The sequence below is a fragment of the Cibotium barometz genome, chromosome 18, assembly GCF_041138505.1.
Source record: "Cibotium barometz isolate CiBa-2024 chromosome 18, ASM4113850v1, whole genome shotgun sequence".
NCBI lineage: Eukaryota > Viridiplantae > Streptophyta > Polypodiopsida > Cyatheales > Cibotiaceae > Cibotium > Cibotium barometz.
Genome location: NC_141063.1, coordinates 9975598 through 9985533, shown reverse-complemented (window position 1 = coordinate 9985533; position 9936 = coordinate 9975598). Strand labels below are relative to the sequence as shown.

At 44.5% G+C, this 9936-nt stretch overlaps 1 long non-coding RNA gene and 1 other non-coding gene across 2 annotated transcripts; both read right to left on the bottom strand.

The window, feature by feature from the left end:
- Positions 1-265: 265 nt before the first annotated feature.
- On the bottom strand, positions 266-1780 carry LOC147628913 (uncharacterized). The gene is made up of 2 exons (XR_015267851.1): positions 1058-1780; positions 266-974 (listed from the first exon to the last, which is right to left on the bottom strand). It is a non-coding gene; the product is annotated as an uncharacterized LOC147628913 (long non-coding RNA).
- LOC147628912 (U1 spliceosomal RNA) lies at positions 1625-1786 on the bottom strand. Its single transcript, XR_015268019.1, has one exon. It is a non-coding gene; the product is annotated as a U1 spliceosomal RNA (small nuclear RNA).
- Between the last annotated feature and the right edge of the window lie 8150 nt (positions 1787-9936).

Genomic DNA, 9936 nt, shown 5'->3' with positions numbered 1-9936 from the left:
CATCGAGAGAATGCTGAGAAAGAAAAACATATTCTAGCGAATCCTACGCTATAATAGCAACTGTAGATCTAGTACTGTTGTGAGAGTGTTAACAGATAGAGAATCACAAGGGAAGGCTTATGCAAACACAAACAGACACATAAGTATCTACTCCAATCAAATGTGCATCCCCAAGAAATCAAGTTCAATAAACAAACAAAACAATGTACGACGACTCCCTCAGATATACAAAATGCTCAACAAACGACAAATGCAGCCAAGTTGATGACAAATGTGATGTCCACAATCTCCTATAGATTTTTCCTTCAAATGCATGCTTGGCCCTTGCTCTGGCTGCTCGATTGCTATGTAAGGCTGAATATCTCGTGATTATTACATCTGAACTGCCCGCAGTTGAAAGATTGACAGGCATCTCCTTGACCCAATTTGTATCTGCCTCAACATCCCTCTTTCCATTGAACTTGGGGGGCCACTCCTCATGTTGCATGTGAGAGGAGGTTGGGATCCCTACCACCCTAGTCATGCAGGCAACATACATGGGACAAACTAACACAAAATCGAACTTTCTTCAAACCCGGATGTGCTCTGTTGACTCTACGGGCTGCTTCCCTAGCCAAACAATCAACACACACACACACACATGGAATGGCGGGAACTTGCTAGGGTTTAAGCAATTGTAGACCAACAGAGTCTAAAGAGAGAATGGCAATGGAAGACTTACGCAAACACACACACACACACACACACACACACACACACACAAGTATCTCCTCCAATATGGTGTCAAGCCAAGCTCAAGTTTACAACACACAATTTCAACGAGTGTATGGGTAAAAAAATGATCAACAAACAGAGAGATGCCCCATGCTCATGTCCTTTGATTCCCTCGCAATTTCAATTTCGCCTTCAGCTGCAGGCTTGGCCCTTGCTCTGACTGCTGCTTCCCCCATATGACAGTGTGTGCCATCCACCTCCTGATATTGAGAAGCTTCAAATGAGTGGAGAGATCTCACAGCCAATGAAGTGTGGGGCTAACTAACTAAGCAAGAAGGAGAACCTGGGGGGGGACCAGGGATGAATCTGCCATGTGTGGTTGTGGTGGAAACCGATGATCCAAAGCCTCCTCCTTTACCCTGTAAGGAGAGCAAGAGAGGAATGTCAGGAAGAGAGAACACCATCCGGGGCAAAATCAAGAGCAGCAATGGTTCAGAACAAAGGTCCATGGAGTCCCCTGCGCAGTCCAGTGCTGCTAGCCGAGGTGGCTGTCCGTAACTGGCAGTAGGCAGATATGAGCAGGTAGGAAGTGTAAGATCACAGAACTCTAGACTAGAAAGGCAGAGGGCTATTCATTCATGCACACTGGCTCCTCCAGATCCCATGACGGATGCGTAATCCAACAGTGCTGGGGCTGGGGCTCATGTCGCCTTTTGCCTCAACGACAGCAGCAGCATGGAAAGGGTGGTCTGTCTCCTTCTCCGTCGTGTAGGGTATGCAAACAGCTGGTCTGTCTCCTTCTCCGTCGTGTAGGGTATGCAAACACAGCCGGTAGCCCAAATGAAATCATCAGAGCCCCGCCATGGCCTGCGGGCGCTGCGAGGTTTCGTGGTTTGGAGTTTGGTTTTGGGTGGGGGCCGCGCGAACGCGAGCCCCCGCTACCACAAATTATGACGTGCACTCTCCCCGTTGGGGAGATGCTAGGGTGCAGCCCGTCCGGCAGTGCAATGGAGAGGCCGACCCTAGGCCATCGGCCTTCCTGATCACCGATTGACCCCGCCCAGGTAAGTATACCGTCCAGCCGCGCGTGGGCGCTCTTTAGTAGGCGCCTCTCAACCAGCCACGCCAACCTATTATGGGACCTTTCCCACGACACGCGTCTGGACCACCCTCAAAAAGAGTCGTAGGCTTGGAATAAGCTAAGCTCTCTCTACTACAAGTATCTACACTTCCATACTCTACTACATGGTGTAGGTAATCACCTGTACTGCTGTTATATGAGCCTCAAAGAGTACACTGCCTTTTATAGGCTTATCTTCTTTCACACATCACGTACTCTCCCTGGGGCAGTGACACAAGGCCACATCACCGCTTATCTCATCACAGTCACACATAAAAACGGCCTCGCGTCCACAGTCATCGATTTTTTCTTCATCCTCGCGGCGGCCATCAACCCTTACACAACACGAGAGAACGCATGCAGCATCATGTTCATCATGTCACGGCCTCGTGGAAGCTACGAAGCCCTTCGCCTCCTCTTCCAAAGCTAAGGCCATCGCCACAAAAAGAGGACCACCCATGGGCAAAGTTATGTGTGCAGAGGGCTCTCTGCTAAATCTTTGTGCTGCTCAAGAAACCCTTCTTTGCACGGCGAGGGCAGAGAGGCAGCAAACTCGGGCAAGAAACCCTTTACTCGCACCACCCAAGTTTGGCGGCAAAATTGGTGGGTGGCATCGTCGTTGGGCTGAGTGGACTCTCTGCACCACTAGCAGCACCGCTCAAAATTGGTGGCAGCCCATGGCGGATCTAGGCAAGCAACACCTAGTGGCTCCCCCAGTTTTGAATCAGCGGGGCGGGCAATAACCTCTGGTGGTCACTAGCAATGAGCTAGCGGGGCAGCAATTTGAAAGCCTAGCTTTGATACCGTTCACGGCGGGGAGATTAGGGGCAAGCAACTAATCATCCTTTATCCACTAAACTCAAGACTTTGTTATTATATGTCACTACACTAGTAGCCTACCAAGAGTAGCTCAACCTCATCCTATTCTTCAATCTACAATGTGCTATTTTTGTGTGTCTAGCTTCTTCTGGTGGGATTCTAACTTCACCTCTACGGTCTTGCAATTAGTTCTCCCTAGATTCCAAGTAGAAAGCTACTCATTGTGAGCCGCGCACCACAAAAGCAACTAACGTGATTGTTAGCTAGCATTTGTGAGGTTATAGCAACAATAAATATTTATGAGGGCTTTCCTTGAACTTTGCTCGTTAGGCGACTTGTAAAGCTTCCATTAGGCACTCTTGCCAGTGGTGGAGGCTTTTCTACTTACATCGGAGTAGCAGGTGGAAACCCAAAGCATGTTATGTCCATTGTCAAAGAATAGGCACATTAGGACGAGCTTCTACTCCTACTTACATTGAAGTAGAAGCTGGAAACCCAAAGGGCATGTTCTCTCACATCACATACAATGGGACAATGACACATCACATACACTGGGATAATGACACATGGCTAAACATATGACATCACTGCTTATCACACTCACTCATAAAACGGCTATAAGATCTCATTCACACACATAAACACACTAAGTTATCTAAGGGCTGTTTCACATACGCATAAGACTCCGAATACCCAACAAACCCCCTTCAGAGCAATGGGGGTAAGACCCGACATGCAAAAAAAGTAGCTACCTTCTAGTTTCATCACATGTTGCAAGGGAGCGATCTAGCCATTCGTAACTCCTGTGCCATGCCAATCCTCCAATCAACAAAGTGACCGAAGCAGCAAGTCTAGCTCTTCGTCACACCCGTCCCCCCCCCAAGCTCCTAACACGGATCAAAGATAACATGGAGCCTTTTATAAGTGAAGGCAGTACAAACACATAAAGGGAAAAAACACACATGATTATTTAACTCAGATTTCATGGAGACTCCCCATGTAGAGAACCCGCGATACACAAACACATAAAAACAAGTGGAATGCCTAGCCATAGTCTTCCTCACCGGGGGAGACTTGTGCTTGCTGCAACTAACAGCCCAAGAAAACCTCCTTTGCAGATAGCACACTAAATGTCCTCACACTCAAAGCTGTTCATATTGAGTTGGCTCGTGGTGGGCATGGCTTCTACAACAGCTCTCTAGATGCAGGCAAGGATCTAGTCACATTGTCTTCACTTTCTAAAAACCCTAAGATGAAAGCTTTAAGGCCTGTGTCAGGGTAGAGATATCTCACATCAAAAGCCTAGCTTCTAGTGTGCAGGCCAAAGTCATCATCTTTATCTGCAATATCACCCACTATCTTTAGACATCTTCAATATCACCCATTGTTTCTAGACATCTTCATCTTCAATATCACCCATCGTCTCCAGACAAAAACTCTTGTAGCTTACATGTAGTCATTAGATTTTCTTCATCATCATGACGAATCGACTCTTATATCAGATACGGCATATTCATCATGTGATGCGTGCGGTTGGCAGCACTAAGCGTCTGGACCACCCTCAAAAAGAGTCGTAGGCTTGGAATAAGCTAAGCTCTCTCTACTACAAGTATCTTGTGGACATGCATGGGGGAAAAGACACACATCACACTTCCACACTCTACTACATGGTGTAGGCAATCACCTGTACTGCTGTTATATGAGCCTCAAAGAGTACACTGCCTTTTATAGGCTTATCTTCTTTCACACATCACGTACCCTCCCTGGGGCAGTGACACAAGGCCACATCACCGCTTATCACACTCACACATAAAAACGGCCTCGCGTCCACAGTCATCGATTTTTTCTTCATCATCGCGGCCATCAACCCTTACACAACACAAGAGAACACATGCAGCATCATGTTCATCATGTCATGGCCTCATGGAAGCTACGAAGCCCTTCGCCTCCTCTTCCAAAGTCAGCTCCAAAGCTAAGGCCATCACCACAAAAAGAGGACCACCCATGGGCAAAGTTATGGGTACAGAGGGCTCTCTGCTAAATCTTTGTGCTGCTCAAGAAACCCTTCTTTGCACAACGAGGGCAGAGAGGCGGGAAACTCGGGCAAGAAACCCTTTACTCGCACCACCCAAGTTTGGCGGCAAAATTGGTGGGTGGCACCGTCGTTGGGCTGAGTGGACCCTTTGCACTAGCAGCACCGCTCAAAATTGGTGGCGGCCCATGGCGGATCTAGGCAAGCAACACCTAGTGGCTCTCCCGGTTTTGAATCAACGGGGCGGGCAATAACCTCTGGTGTCACTAGCAATAAGCTAGCGGGGCAGCAATTTGGAAGCGGGTCCTGTTATTTCTAGTTGGTGCATGTTGTACCCTGGCGCCCTATGGTAGAGTATAGAGATATGTTGCACCAAGCATGCCTTATTTGGGTTAAGGTTATAGACTTTTCATCAACTATGTGGGAATTGTTACCGTTGGCCATGCAGACTACTGGGGAGGTGTTGGTGGAGCCCAGAATGTGGTACTTCTTTCATGTTTCTTAAGGCTCAAAGAGATAATGTTCAGAAGGCTATGGCTGTTTATCATACTTTTGGTCTTGCATATGTAAAAATCTGCTCTGATAAGCTCTACCAAGATAAATTTGCTTGGTTTTGGATGGAATGGGTAGGTCGTCATACAAAGGATATGCATCACATGCCACTTGGGTTATCCGATTGGAGTTAGTGTTGATTCAGAGGCTTTGTTGGCATGAATTTCTGCAAGGAAAAATGAAAAGTTTGTGCATTGGAAATCTCAAGGTTGGCCTATGTATGTTTGGCTCAAAGTGACACAATCCATTATGGTTAGCATGATATCTTTTTTCTTGCCTTTCTTGCCATGTATGAGCAAAGCTTTGCATCAGAAACAAAAGCCAATTAGATTTATACTATGGAAAAGAGCAGGAAATAAGCCAAGACAGATGTGGATTTCTTAGGAACACAAAGAGGAGTGGAAGGTCGGCCCTATTAGATGTCAAATTACATATGGTCACTAGGAGATGGCCTTTACTGCAAGATATGTGTGTATTTCATCAGCCATGGGTGGTAATGGCTAAGGCCCTCCTAGAGGAGGTTGCACTTGTGCATGGTAATACCAGGATTGATGGTACATGATGGGATGTAGTGAATGGTTCCCAACAGGTTTGAGTGGTGGCTTCACCTATCCTTTCTCATTTAATGATCTCATGGAAGGAGGTGTTGACACACACTAAATGGAAGCCTTCAGATTAGCGGATGCAGTTGAATTCTATGGTAGGTGAGGTGTGGCTACTTCACAACTTCTGGAGTTGCTTGACAAACTTGTTAAGTGGCCAAAATTCAATAGAATGGCTCGATTGGGACTAGTGAGAATCATGGATGCCTTGTTACCACATTGAGGCCGCTTATTTTCTTTTTAGAAAATTCATCAATATTTTCGGGTTCCATGTGGATATGTACAATTATGGGAGAAGGTGAGGGCAAGCCTTACACCATTTGATGATATTCCTTAGTTGGAGGATCAACAACCTTGGTTAGATTGGGCATTTAGAAAGCCTTAGGACATTGTCAGCATATAACAAATCAAGTGTACCATATGATGGTGGAAGATAAGCGCTGGATCACTAAGAAGGCTAATCAGGTGTGGACTATCAGGCAAAGTAGGGCCTGGTGGAAGGAAGTAATCTTATAGAGTTGGTAGTCTAAGATTCCATATCAAGGGAAGGTGTTCCTCTGGTGCATGCTAGTTGGAGGCCTACCATTAGAGAACCAGTTGCTGCGAAAGCGACGGATTGCTTCTGGTAATTGTGTGTTTTGTACTACATGCTTGGAAACATGCTCGCTTCTTTTCATTTCATGTATGGTAGAAAACAAGGTGTGGGATTTCCTTTCTCGTGTAAGGATTTTGTCGACAAATAGGCTCGTAAAGATTAAAGACTGGATTTTTGGCACGATTCTGAATGGGTCGGATAACCCAAAACATTCTATTTTCTTTCCTTTTTTCAAGTGGATAGGTTTGTGGCATATGTGGTAACTAGGAATGACTTCATATTTGATGCAAAAGTGGGTATTACAGCTCACATAGGTCATATCAAAGGGCTACTATTGTAGCAAGTCTCTTCCTTGCGGTTAGCTCATTTGGTGGAGAATGACACGGCTATAATTGGATGAGGGTACTCCGAGCTACACCTGTGGTTCGTAGTAATTAGTGAGGGAAAGCTAGTACATCACATTGTGGCCATGTGGCCATTTGCAAAGTAATTCTAGTAATATATCTTCTAGTACGAGAGAGAGAGAGAGAGAGAGAGAGAGAGAGAGAGAGAGAGAGAGAGTTATTGCACGACTTAATAATATCTTCTATTGATTGATGTTATATGAGCTTCAAAGAGTATAGTGCCTTCTATAGGCTTAAAAGCTTTATCTGACGCATCACACACATTGGGGCAATCACACATGGCTAAACACATGACATCACTACTTACCACACTCACACATAAAACGGCTATAAAAGGTTGTTCACACACAACAACACACTAATCCATCTAAGGGCTATTTCACACACACATGAGGCTTCGAATACCCAAGAGCTATAAGCCAAGTCTATTATCCTTTGAAATCAAGACCTTGTTATATGTCACTACATTAGTAGCCAAGAGTAGCTTAACCTCATCCTATTCTTCAATCTACAATGTGCTCCTCAGGCCCTATTTTTGTGTGTGTGTAGCTTCTTCTGGTGAATTCTAGCTTCACATCTACGGTATTGCAATTAGTTCTGCCTCTTCTTGCTTCCCTCATCTTTCTATAAGAATGAATTTGGGGATCTATGTGGCATAAAAGATAATACGGGGGCCTAAGTAGTACAAGCATATAAAGGAAAAACACACACACTCAGATTTCAGGGAGGCTCCCTGCACAGAGAACCAATGACACACACACATAAACAACTAGAATGCCTAACCATAGTCTTCCTCAATCACTAAGGGTGACTTGCTACAGCTAATGGGCCAAGAAAACCTCCTTGTAGATAGCACACTGAATGTCTTGAGACTCAAAGCTATTCTTACTAAATTCTCTCATGGCGAGCTTGGCTTCTACAGTAGCTCTAGATACAGGTAAGGATCTAGTTGCACTTTCAAAAAACCCTAAGATGAAAGCTTTAAGGCTTGTGTCAAGGTAGAGATTGTCACATCAAAGCCCTAGCTTTGACCTATACCCACCGTGCAGGTCCAAAGTCTTGATCTTCATCTTCAATATCACCCACCGGCTCTCTAGACATAAACTCTTGCAACCTGCTCGTCTCGTAGTCATCCATCATCGTGGCCATCGACTCTTACACCAAAGAATGCATGTTCATCATGTGATGCCTGTGCACGACTTTGCGTGTGCAGACATCAAAATTTTATTCATCATCGTGGCCATAAACTTTTACACCAAAGAACGCATGCATGCGGTGCTGTGCACGGCCTCATGGAACTATGAAGCCCTTCGCCTCCTCTTTCAAAGTCAACTTCATAGCTAAGAGCATCGCCAAAAATAGGCCCAACCATGGGCAAAGTTATATGCAAAGGGCTCTCTGATGACACTTTGTAGCAAACTGGGCAAGAAGCAATGGCGCGAAAAAGAGGGTGAGAAAGCATGGTGCAATGACACGATGGCAAACTAGGCAGAGGTAGCAAATCTCTCAATGCTTGCATCACCCAATTTTGGCAATGAAATTGGCGAGCGGTACTATCTTGCTGGGCTGAGTGGAGGTGGTGCACTCTACACTAGCACCTCCCAAAACTGGTGGCAACCCACGATATAGCTTTGGGCAGGCAACTCCTAGTGGCTCTTGGTTTTACCTCAAGCCAGTAGTAGCAATAAGCTAAGCGGTAACAATTTAAAAGCCTAGCTTTGATACCATGTAGGGGAGATTAGGGGCAAGCAGCTATGGAGGATGAAAGATATGCATGTTGTGTGGTAGTGCAAAGACACACACACACACACACACACACACACACACAGAGAGAAAGACTATACTTAAGAGAGAGAAAACTATTACACAACTCAATAATATCTTCTATTTATTGATGTTGTATGAGCTTTAAATAGTACAATGCCTTTTATAGACTTAAAAGCTTTATCTTTGACACATCACATACATTGGGACAATGATACGTGGCTAAACATATGACATCACTACTTATCACACTCACACACGAAATGGCTATATGAGGTTATTCACATACACATGAGGCTTCGAATACCGCCAAGTCTATCACCCTTTGTCCACTAAAATCAAGACTTTGTTATTCTATGTCACTACATTAGTAACCAAAGAGTAGTTCAACCTCATCCTATTCTTCAATCTACAATGTGCTCCTCACATTGATCCTATTTTTTGTGTGTGTAGTTTCTCTAATAGATTTCGACTTCACATCTATGGTGTTGCAATTATCTCTCTCTCTTCTTGTTTTCCTCTACATGAAGCACTTCTATATAAGAATGGATTTGGGGATCTATGTGGGTTATAATAGATTCCAAGTAGAATGCTACTTATATCAACTAACATGATTGGCTAGCATTTGTGCGATTATAGTAAGAATAAACATTTATGAGAGCTTTTCCTAAACATTTATGAGAGCTTTTCCAAGTAGAATGCTACTTATATCAACTAACATGATTGGCTAGCATTTGTGCGATTATAGTAAGAATAAACATTTATGAGGGCTTTTCCTAAACTTTTCTTGTTGGACCACTTGTAAAGCTTCGATTAGGCACTCTTGCCAATGGAGGCTTGTCCTACTTACATTGGAGTAGACAGTGGAAACCCAAAGGATTCTATGTCCATTGTCAAAGAATAGGCACATGAGGATGAGCTTCTACTCCTAGTTACATAGGAGTAGGAGGTGGAAACCCAAGGGATGTTATATCCATTGTCAAAGAATAGGCACATGAGGATGAGCTTCTACTAGTAGAAGGGATGTTATATCCATTGTCAAAGAATAGGCACATGAGGATGAGCTTCTACTACTAGTAGAAGGTGGAAACCCAAAGGGTGTGTTCTATCCACCACCATCGTTAAAGAATAGGTGCAGTAGTACATGAAAATTATTCAAATTCATAATTTTTTGAGGCTTGAACATGTTCGATAAGCTAAGGTGTTTCTACGAGTATCTTATGGATATGGAGGGCAAAGAGAGAGAGAATATTTCCATACTCTACTCTATTACATGGTGTAGTCATCTATATTGTTGCCACCTACACCAAGTATCAATCATACTCATACCTTGA